Source organism: Quercus lobata, chromosome 6, assembly GCF_001633185.2.
Source record: "Quercus lobata isolate SW786 chromosome 6, ValleyOak3.0 Primary Assembly, whole genome shotgun sequence".
Lineage (NCBI taxonomy): Eukaryota > Viridiplantae > Streptophyta > Magnoliopsida > Fagales > Fagaceae > Quercus > Quercus lobata.
Window position 1 is genome coordinate 15,327,907 of NC_044909.1, and position 12,367 is coordinate 15,340,273.

The 12,367-nt window shown below is 33.8% G+C and overlaps 1 long non-coding RNA gene across 1 annotated transcript; it reads right to left on the reverse strand.

Moving 5' to 3' along the window:
* Positions 1 to 4,007: 4,007 nt before the first annotated feature.
* On the reverse strand, positions 4,008 to 6,780 carry LOC115994522. Its single transcript, XR_004093230.1, has 2 exons — positions 6,433 to 6,780; positions 4,008 to 6,269 (listed from the first exon to the last, which is right to left on the reverse strand). It is a non-coding gene; the product is annotated as an uncharacterized LOC115994522 (long non-coding RNA).
* Positions 6,781 to 12,367: the final 5,587 nt, after the last annotated feature.

Sequence of the window (12,367 nt, forward strand, 5' to 3'; positions counted from 1 at the left end):
AATCAGTCTTGACGTTTGAGAATAGGGATTTCTTTTTGTTAACTCTTACAATCATTTAGTGTGGTTTGGATAGGTGGCGAGTTTCTTGCCTTATCTTGATTCGATTTCTTTTTTTGGTGAGCTACATTATTCTACCGGATTGGTTCTGATATCCTTTTTCACAACTTGAAATTAAAAAAGGCACTAATTGCGTATGCACTGTATTAAAAAGGACCGTACTAGTCAAATTACAATGTACTAACACACAATCTCATAAGGTTTAAAATGTTAATCAAATCAAAACAAGTCTTGAGAATCCTCTCAAAACAAAACAAAACACAAAAAAAAAAAAAAAAAAAAAAAAAAAAAAAAAAAAAAAAAAGAAAAAAAAAGAAGAAGAAGGTTATCGATGAGAGTTATTATAACATTAAATAAGGAAATTATGAAAAGAAAAACAACATAATAAATTATCTTCCAAACAACAGGTTCACACTAGTCAAATCAAACCATTGGTGAGTAGAGTAATTCTACGGTACCCCCAAAAAAAAGGGGGGGTATGGTACCCACTAATAGGTAACCTGCTATACCAAGTTATTTTTTTCTCACATATGATAGTTCCATCCTCACATTATGCAGTTCCAACATCACATGTGACTGTTCTTTTCTCACATTAGGTGGTTCCCTTACTTTTTTCTCACATTTGACGGTTTCATCCTCACATTGTGTAGTTCCAACATCACATGTGATAGTTTTTTCTCACATTTGGTGGTTCTTTTACTATTTTTTTCTCACATTTGACGGTTCCATCCTCATATTGTGCATTTCCAATATCACATATGATAGCTCTTTTGTCACATTAGGTGGTTCTCGTACTTTTTTCTCCCACTTGACGGTTCCATCCTCACATTGTGTAGTTCCAACCTCACATGTGACAGTTCTTTTCTCACATTTGATGATTCCGTTATTTTTTCTCACATTTGACGGTTCCATCCTCACATTGTGCAGTTCCAACATCACAAGTGACAGTTTTTTTCTCACATTTGGTGGTTCCCTTACTTTTTTCTTACATTTGACGGTTCCATCCTCATATTGTACAGGTCTAACATCACATGTGTCAGTTTTTTTGTCACATTGGGCGGTTCCTTTACTTTTTTTCTCACACTTGACGGTTCCATCCTCACATTGTGTAATTCCAACATCACATGGGATAGTTCTTTTCTCACATTTGGTGGTTCCCTTACTTTTTTCTCACATTTGACCGTTTCATTCTCACATTGTGCAGTTTCAACATCACATGTGACAGTGTTTTTCTCACATTTGGTGGTTCCCTTACTTTTTTTTCTCACATTTGACGGTTTCATCTTCACATTGTGCAGTTACAACATCACATGTGATAGTTTTTTTCTCACATTTGGTGATTCCCTTACTTTTTTTCTCACATTTGATGGTTTCATCCTCATATTGTGCGGTTCCAACATCACATATAACAATTCTTTTCTCACATTTGGTTATTCTTTTACTTTTTTTATTCACATTTGACAATTTTTTCCACACATTGTGCAGTTCCAACATCACATGTGACCTTTTTTTTCTCACACTTGGTGGTTCCGTTAATTTTTTTCTCACATTTGACAGTTCCATCCTCACATTGTGCAGTTCCAACATCACATGTAACAGTTTTTTTCTCACATTTGATAGTTTCATTACTTTTTTTTTCCTCACATTTGACGGTTTCATCCTTACATTGTGCAGTTCTAATATCACATGTGATAAATTCTTTTCTCACATTTGGTAGTTTCCTTACTTTTTTCTCATATTTGACGGTTCCATCCTCATATTGTGCAGTTCCAACATCACATGTGACAATTTTTTTCTCAAATTTGGTGGTTCCCTTACTTTTTTTTCTCACATTTGATATTTTCATCCTCACAATGTGCAATTCCAATATCATATATGACAATTCTTTTGTCACATTGGGTGGTTCTCGTACTTTTTTCTCACACATGACGGTTTCATCCTCACATTGTGTAGTTCCAACATCACATGTGACAGTTCTTTTCTCACATTTGATGATTCTTTTACTTTTTTTCTCACATTTGACGGTTCCATCTTCACATTATACAATTCCAACATCACATGTGACAGTTTTTTTCTCATATTTGATGGTTCCCTTACTTTTTTCTCACATTTAACGATTCCATCCTCACATTATGCGGTTCCAATATCATATGTGACAATTTTTTTGTCACATTAGATGGTTCTCTTACTTTTTCCTCACACTTGACAGTACCATCCTCACATTGTGCAATTCCAATATCACATGTGACAGTTATTTTCTCACATTTGGTGGTTCCCTTACTTTTTTCTCACATTGGACGGTTTCATCCTCACATTGTGTAGTTCCAACATCACATGTGACAGTTCTTTTCTCACATTTGGTGGTTCCCTTACTTTTTTCTCACATTTGATGATCCCATCCTCACATTGTATAGTTCTAACATTACATGTGATAGTTTTTTCTCACATTTGATGATTTCATCCTCACATTGTATAGTTCTAACATTACACGTTACAATTTTTTTCTCATATTTGGTGCTTCCCTTATTTTTTTCTCACAGTTGACAGTTCCATTCTAACATTGTGCAGTTTTAACATTACATGTGACAGTTTTTTTCTCATATTTAGTGGTTCTCTTACTTTTTTTTCACACTTGACGGTTCCATTCTCACATTGTGTAGTTTTAACATTACATGTGATAGTTCTTTTCTCACATTTGGTGGTTCCCTTACTTTTTTCTCACTTTTGACTGTTCCATCCTTACATTGTGCAGTTCCAACATAACATGTGACAGTTTTTTTCTCACATTTAGTGATTCCCTTACTTTTTTTTTTCCCGCATTTGATGGTTCCATTGTCATATTAAGTAGTACCGACATCCCATTTGACTCTATTTTTGTCACATTCAATGGTACCTTATTTTTATATTCTCAAATTTGGCCGTTCCTATATTACATTGGGCAGTTCCACATTACTCCTGACCATATTTTTTGTCACATTTGGTGGTACCCTATTTTTTTTCCTTACAATTGATTGTTCAACCGTCATTTTAAGCACTACAAATATCACATCTGACCATAATTTTACATTTAGGCTTATCACTGAGGTCACTTTTTTACTTACTAATAACCGCTCATCACAATAGTAATTTTTTAAAAGTTATTAAAAAATTTAGATCTAAATTTTAGCAGAGCACAATTAATTGAATATTTAAGTTATTTGGGACTTATTGCAATATTTGCACCATTCGATAACATTGTAATTAAAGAACTAGTTCATTATTAAGGCACTCGTGATTTATTAAAAGAAATGGATCCATGGTCAAGAGGGTGTATAACTCCTAATTCCATTTCCTTCTTTCTCATATTTTCCTTCTATCCAAATCTATGGTAAACACTTACCTACACTCATCTCAACTTGTATCACCCTATAAGGTTGTCACATGACATGAACAACATCTTTAAGTTTGCCAATATAAGCATCCCTTAACTTTGAAAATCAAGGATTTGAATTAATGAACTATTATTAGGTCCTCCTAAATAGCATTGATTCATCATAAACATTTCATTTCAATTGGAATTTGGTTAGCAATAAAGAAAGAGAACTCTTGGTTCAATTCTCCACCTTAACAACAAGGGAAATAAATTGATCAAAGAAGTTCCTGTGGGTTGAAGTGGAACAACAACTGAACCTCTGGTAGCAACATGCTATGGGGTGGTAGTCTTGCTTATGGGATCAAATCAATGCGTTCAAGAAATATTTGAAAGTGGGCTAGTGAGAGCATCCATGAGGCTGAAATAAAGTCAACAAAATATGTACAGGTGATATCATGGCTTCTTCTAGAGAACTCTATCGGTATTTTTTTTTTCATCATTATTAGGGCTATTTTATGCAACCAACAAGCTGCAATGGAAAATAACACTAGCCCATAATGATGTAGGTTCCTAACTAGGATGTTTAGTTAGTACCTGCTTTTGAAGAACTTGAAAGAGTTTATACCTATAAGTTGGCACATACATGAAAACTTAAATAGATTTCACGTGAAATGGACAAAAAGGAAATTAAAGAAGTGTTCACAAAGGTCCAATGTAAGATGAAATCCGTACAATACAAACAGAAAATATAAGAAAAGCAACCTTTTTCCTTAACCATGATTTCCATTTCTTTTGAAACAACTTCATCCCATTTTGTAATTGTCATATGGAAACCATAATTCATAGTCTTATATTGGAGGTTGTGAAGTAAGTCAGTCATCAAATCTAGTGCTCCAGGTATATAAGCACTAGCTGAAATGAAAAACAGAAAACATTAGACAAGCAAAAAGGAAGTGACTAAAAATATTGTTCATGTCATAGTTCCATAAAAATATTGTTTTGGTTAGCAGCTGAAAAATGAAAAAATAAAATAAAATAAAAATAAAAACAGAACTTAGAACAGAAAATTTCTAACCATTAAGCCACATGACTAAGAACTCAGGGTTTGCTTCTAAGATCGGTACTCAAAGAGTTTTTTATATTAGAAAACATAAAGCAAGCAACTAAAAAGAACTAGTGGTAACAAGATGAACTTAATACCAACTCCAATCTAGTAACTCTATTCCAAAAACTAATAATGTGATAACAGTAACCAAAAAATGAAGTTTAACCAAAACAATTGACATGTATCTGTATATATGTTTTTAGTTGCATACATTGTTCATTAGTCATTACTTATTTAACTTCTATCCTTCACTTATTAAAAGAATGCAGATGCAAAGAGAGGGGTAGAAGCTAATATGATTAGATCTTAGAAAAAAGAAAAGATAATTCTTTTTTCCAATTGATTCCACATTTAACCAAAACTAAGATAAATAAAAAAATTTATATCAAGTAAATGAACTCAATCAGGATAGACCCTAAAAAATAACAAATATGGCAGCTAATGTGGACAAGAGGGCTGCATGTCTAATCAACTCCAAATTCCATCACAATAATACAAGTGTACATCTATTAGAGTAGGTGTTCTTCTCCAACCACAAGCACAACAAAAACTTTGATATAAATCAATTTCCATAAAATGAAAAGATGAAACAAGGAGTTAGGCTACTCAATCTTGTCCCAAGGGCATTTTCACCATTCAAGCATCACTTCAGCCACTAGGTTGGGTTGCCATTGCAGTCGTTGCTGCTATTAGGCAGTGTAAAATACCATAATCCAAAAGAAATGAGTACACAAGAGTGACTACGATAAGTATAAAGATTCATTTCATAGACAGTCAGATAAAAAGTGGAAAATGTTTTTCTATTTAAAGATATAGTTCAGAGCTGAAATTATGGTATGATTTGTTGCTATGAATCTAATGGTACCCAACTTCAAAAGCAGCTTCCTAGTCATGTACCTGCAACCTAAAAAAATTCTACAGTGGTCAACCAATTAATTGTAATTGAAAAACCAAATAAAAAATTCATTTTTTAAATCAAAAATATTTTGCTCCAAATGTTTCATCCAAGTATATAAGAGTATAAGTAATAAATTTACTCAGATACTCAAATAATGATCCCTATAACAGCAATCATCCAACTGATTTTTGCCAACAATGCAGAGATGATAACTTTGAAGGTAGAGGGAAATAGCTTGAGGCTATAACTTGACTTAATCATAGTGACACGGCCATCTCAGGAAAGACACTTATTGGCTTAACCACTTAGCTTGCTTCTAGTTTTTGGTTGAAAAACTAAAAATCCTTTGCTTCTAATCTGGTTTAAGAATAGAGGAGACCCAAGATTTTTCAAATTGGCACCAAGTCTTTTGAAACCAGACCTTTGACAAAAGCTTGTTCACCATGCCATTACTCACATTCCTTGGAGCAAAGAGTAGTCCACATTTGGCTAAGTTCATGGCTTGTCCAGATCATTGGCAATATTTTTGGACACATTGCTAGACACTATCTAACTCCACTTTTTCTGTTCCTATATGCCTTTTATTCTACCAACAAGATAAAAAATTAACATACCATAGACTAAACAACAGAATCAATCATTGATTGCATAAACTAACTGCCACCGATATTGCGAATGGCAATGTAACCAATCCCATCAATTTAGTTTCCAATGTAGAATAGATATTGGTCACACATAAGTCCTCCATTGCCACGATACTCTCAACGTAGTAAGATATAATTAAGACATGCAAACATCATCTGATTGTAAGGGGTTTACCTTGCCAAGCCAGATAAAAAAAACCCAAATTGTTCAACCTAGCCAGAAAAACCTATGATAAATAACCCAAATAGTATAAACGGCAATACTAACAAACCTAGCTAGACAAAATTAAGAAAAATAAACCAAATTGAAATCAGTATTAAACATACAATTACATGTTTTACTAATTCAAGTATATACAATAACTTATTCTCTCACCTACTATGAACTTGCTATGTACCAAAAGGAATAATAGATTGGTTTTGTTCCTAGCAACCCTGCAAAACCAAAAGGTAAACAAAAACAAAACAAAACAAAATTAATAACAATTCAGCCATATAGAGAACAAATGGCAACAGTTAAAAAACCCATATGGAAAATTAAAGAATAAGGATGAGACGTAGTGAGATTTTAGATTCGATAAACGGTGGAAACTTCAAACAAAAGGGCAGAGAGACGGAAGAAGCGCCGCTGAGTTGGATTGGATGTGGATTTGAGGTTGGATTGGAGAGGCTTTAGCGTTGAGACAAGATAGAGTAGAGAGGAAAACCAGAGGCGTTGTTGATGCGTGAATGATTCTGCATTCTTTTGCTTTATTTTTTTTGGTTTATATATATAACCTGTTTAGCCAGTAACCAGTATCCCTTAAAATTATACCAATGGTCAGGATTTAAACAACGTTAAATCAACGGTTAAGATTAAGGTGGGTACCGTACACCCCTTTTTCTGGAGGGGGTATGGTAGAATGACCCTGGTGAGTATATGCACTTAGTTTTTTTTGCAGAAGCAGCAGAATAACATCCATCATTGGTTCAGAAAATAAAGTATAAAATCTAATAATTACGAGTGACGAAGTAGTTAATTTTTTGGCCAAGTTAACATGGTTGAGAACGCTTATCAGAAACGAAAAGGAAAGGAAAACAATAAAAGTTATAGAAGTACCTTATAAAATGAGAAGAGGATTGTTACCCCTATTTCTAGCGGTTTGAATTTAAATTAGGCTGGGGTCATGACTTGTCATCTTCCACGTTTGAAGGGTATGGATTTCACATCTATGCTAATTATACGTATTGTGAAAACGAGTTTCATCAAAACATCATCATAAAATAATATTCTGCAAGATGAATGATTTTGATGAATTTTTCTCATTATTTAGTTCACTCCACCAGGGCTAGAGGTTCGAGAGGGATGTTCAAAAGTGTTAAATTACCAATTCTCTAAAAATCTTAAGCTATTGGAAAATGGTAAATTTAATTATTTAATTCTAACATTAATTCCACCTCACGTGTGAGCTCAAATTCTCTTTTAATAAGTGAAGCCTGATAGGCCAAAAACGTATTGACCCCTTGTGATTAATCAATTGATTAATTAGCTATGTTTATTAATTAGTCATGTTTATTAATTAATTAAATTTACATGCAAAGCGCGTGGTAGCACAAACAAATCACCAATTAAACTAAGTGTAGCGGAAATTAAATTGACATGGTGATTTGTTTATGAATGAGGAAAACTAACATGACAAAAACCCCACCAGGTGATTTTAAGGTTTCCACTCCCGAGAATCCACTATTATCAAAACAAGCGGTTACAAGTAAAGAAATCTTAGTACCTTATACCAACTTACAGTTGAATACTTACCCCAATACCCAATTGGACTTATTCTGTAGTGACAATCTCTCCTTTTGATGCACGGCTTCTAGTATATGACTAACCAATTGCGCGGATCCCAATACGCAACTTCAATCACTAACTAGAGAAGGTTGTTGGTTGCAAAATTCTTCTGTTCATCCAAACAATGAAGATTGAGAAGATGCTTGGTCACAAAACCCTACGGTGTACAAACACAGCAACTTCTTTCCAAGAAAGATGAATTAGGGCAAATTTTGTCTCCGGTCATAATTTGCTTGAACAAACTTTGCTCAACACTTGTGCAACTTGTGTCCTCTTTGACAGCTCTTAAAATAATCCTTTTATATGTCTAGGGTTGTGAGAAAAGAAAACTCAAACATACAATTACAGATTAGATTCAAAATAGATCTGAAACTTAGTTTTACATAAACCTCGACAGATAGCTATTTGTCGAGTCGTTGTCGAGCCACGGGTCTGGAACAGCTCTTAAAACTCGATAGATGCTAGTTGTTGAGTTTTAATGATAGGCGTTTTCTCAGCTTGAATCTTGGACAGACTTGCATGGTTTTAACACTTGATCTTGAAACAAGGTTTCTTGAAGTATTAAACACATCCTAGATCTACCCAAATACAAGTAAAGTGCGTTTTGTCAAAGGATTAGTCAATTACATAAAATAGTGACACATGTTTCTAACAAGTGAATCACATATGTCATAACAAAGCTCAACACATGAGATTTTAAATATGATATAGAGTGGAAAAAACAAGAATCAAACTTATGACCTCATGCTCTGATACCATGTTAAATTATCAATCCACCCAAAAACTTAAACAATTGAGAAATGATAAATTTAATTACTTAATCACATAATTCTAACAAATGTGTCCAGTTTGCACCTTGCACTGACTTGGTCAAGGCCTGAATTGCAATACAAGGAAGGGCTTGTGGCCAATTGCAACATAAGGAAGGGCCAAGTAGCTACATTTGTATATTCGTATTGAGGAGTTTTGGAAATTTTTGTGATAAAATTTGTAAGAAAATCACTGAAAACAGAAACAAGTATCATGTGTAAAGTGTAATCTTATCAATACTTATTTATACAATTTAGTGATAAAATCAGTACTTTAATTAACGGTTATGAATGGGTTCTAGTTAACTCAATCGGTAAAATTTTTTGTCTCGTCGAATGAAAGAAATGGGGTTCAAATTCAACTTACATCGAAATTAATTGATATCTTAGCCTAATGATAAAGAGTAATCATCATAAAGCAAATGTCAGATGTTGAAATTCAATTGTATCCAAAAGAAGACAACAAAGAAGAATAGAATACACTAAAGTAGATAAAACCTCTTAAGATTTACTAATAAGAAAAATATAGAAAAAAAATTTAAAAAATTATAAATTAATTCATTGGACCAAAATTTAATATTACAAATTCACAAAATCAATGATATGAAAAATAAAATAATTGAACAATAAACGCTTAATTTGGATGGGATACTAATAGTTTTATTTTAGTCCGTAATTTAAAGTGCAAATAAAAGAGTATACTACATTCTCAAAATAATAATAATAATAATAATAATAATTGTAATGACTCAATTTGTAACGACCACAAAACGATATTGGGTTCGCACGTAAAAAGGCCCAAACAATATAATTTGTAGAGCGTGGGTTTGAAAGGCTAGGCCTTGGTCACCGAACGGTGGTTAGTCGTGGTGTTCATACAGAATTAAACCATGTTCGCTCGGGGAGTCATTCTCCTCGAGACGGTCTAGGAGGCTCTGGTTTTTGGCCTTTTTTCCCAGCCACTGATCTCTGAGGTTTCTACTCTTATTTGTACTACATATTTTCTTTTATCTCTACCCTACACGTGGATAGTTAATGGTTTATGCTGATACTTGTCCCATCAGCCCCCTCTAGAAGTCTTTTGGGGTGGTTATAGGGCTGCATTAATACTGTGCAGAAGTCACTTCCTCATTAATGCAGACAGGGAGTTATCTGGGGTGCATTCAATGCGGTGACAGTAGCTTTTCCCAAGATATTTCGGGATTCTTCTCTGTCTTTTGCTCTTGCAAGGCTTATCCATATTTCCAGAACTTCATGGATCGCACCCCTAGATGGCAGGCATCCTTTACGGACCTCGGCCTTGGCTAGCCGAGGACAAATTCATCCTCGGCACAAACTCCTAGGCCATTATGTTCAATATTGTCTTCCTTATCCACTAGTATGGGTTTCCTTGGCTATATTTACCCATCCTCGGACAGCCCCTTATCCTCGGCTTGGGCCTTAAGCCCAAAACCCAATTGTATGATCTGGACCCAAGACCCCACAATAATAATAAGGGCTTGTTTGGTCATCAATCTCAAATTTACATTTTCACATTTTAAACAATATTACACACTTTTTTCACCCACACGTATTTAAAAAATTTATGAAGTGAAACGTGTAGTGAACAAATGCCTATATATTCATTTATGACGCCTTTTTTTTTTTTTTTTTTTTGAGAAATTCATTTATGATGTTTGACTTTAGATTTCTTTTTCTTTTTTTGATTTGTACCAATTATTGAATAATATTTTTTTTCACTTTTTTTTGCATAGATTTAATTCGTGTAGTATCTATTGTTGAATTATGAATATTTAGTGCGTAAACAAGGGAGAGCCATATGTTTGAAAATCATACAAAAAATCTGATCTAATTCATTGAGATACATATACGTTAAATGTGCATTCATTATTATGGACCCCATGGAACCAAGATTTAATCTTTGCTTGTTGCCTTATTCAAGTCCTGAAGACTATAAACAGGGGACCATGCTACTGCACAACACCACAAGCCCACTTCTCTCTTCTGCCCTAAACTTTGAAGTTTCTGAGTTTTCTGGCTTTGTTTATACACAACACGTCAATGGCCAACCCCAATATTGTGCTAGCTTCTGCACAGCAACCCATTAAGGCTGAGCTGAGAGTGTTAACTAGTAGACCCATTGGGAAATTTAGACTTGGTTGATAGAATTAATAAGTTTTAAAACCAAGTTGTTAATTAGATTTATTATGAATAAACGTTGTTAAAACGAATAAACATTGTTAAAACAAATAAACATCAATATCATGTTAATATCATGCACAGTGAAAAAGTAAATAAGACAAGATATGATGACCCAAGAAAACCAATTAAACAAACTAGTTTCACAGTTAAAAACCTAGGGAGAAAACCTTCCCGAAAAGTAATCCACTATAATAAAGAGAAGTTTCAGATCTAGTACAAAATCTTTATTCTTAGACTCTACAATCCCCATAGATGAACTTACAACAGAAACCTTCTATCGCTTCAGAACCTCTGAACTCTTCAATATATGAACGTCACCCTTTTGCACGGATCCCAGTATGTGACTAATCAATGATGCACGACTCTTAGTACGTGACTAACTCCAGCAACTTGAAGATGTTATTGCCTGCAAAGTTCTTCACTTCATCAATAATGAAGATCAAGAAGTACTTGATTACAAAACCCTAAGGTGTAAAAGATGCAATAACTTCTTGTAGAGAGAATAAGGCACTCGGTCATTTTTTGCATGTGTTCTCCTTGTATCTTCTTATGTGATGGCTTTTAAATTAAGTCTTTTATATGTTTAGGGTTATGAGAAAAGGAACCCTACACATACATGTCAGCATGGGCGAAAATCAGATCTAGAAATTATGATTTTATAGATCTCGATAGATATTGTATCTATCGAGAAGCTGTCGAGATATCTGTCGAGTTTTAATGAACAACACTTCTTTACTTGTTTCTTGGACAGATTTACATGACTTCAATATTAGACTTGAACTCTTGTTCCTTAAAGTACTAAACCCATCCTAGATCTACCAAATTACAAGTGAAGTGCGTTTTGTCAAAGGATTAGTCAATTTACAATGACATATGTTTTAACAAATTCCATATATGTCATAACAATCTCCCCCTTTGACAATTCGTGACAAAACCATAACAACAAAATGAAGTATGAGAGAAGTCGTAAATCACTAAACTCATAATCACTTGTTGAGTACAATAAAATCTAATCCTAACACAAACTCTTGAAAAACTTTGCAAGAAGAGAGTTTATGGCTTGATAGATTTTGACAACCTGTCTTTCTGAAACACTTTAAACAAAACTCATCAAGACATCTTAGTGTGAAACAGAAATAAAGGATTGCATACAATAAGAAACATGTGTATAAAGAGAGAAAATAAATAACACATGGAGAGATAGGTGAAGAACAATATACATCATCATATATATATATATGTGTGTGTGTGTGTGTGTGTGTGAAAATAAATACAATGTATGTAAAAATGGTGACAAGACCGGTGTACAAGAAGCTAAAAGAAGTTCCTAAAATAACAAGAAGGTAAACACTCCCCTTAACAAGATGAAACACAACTCCCTCTTACAAAGGCGTGTATTTCTCCCCCTAACATGTAGAAACCACATTTTCTCCCCCTTTTTGTCATGATTGATAAAAGGTACAAGAAGCTAT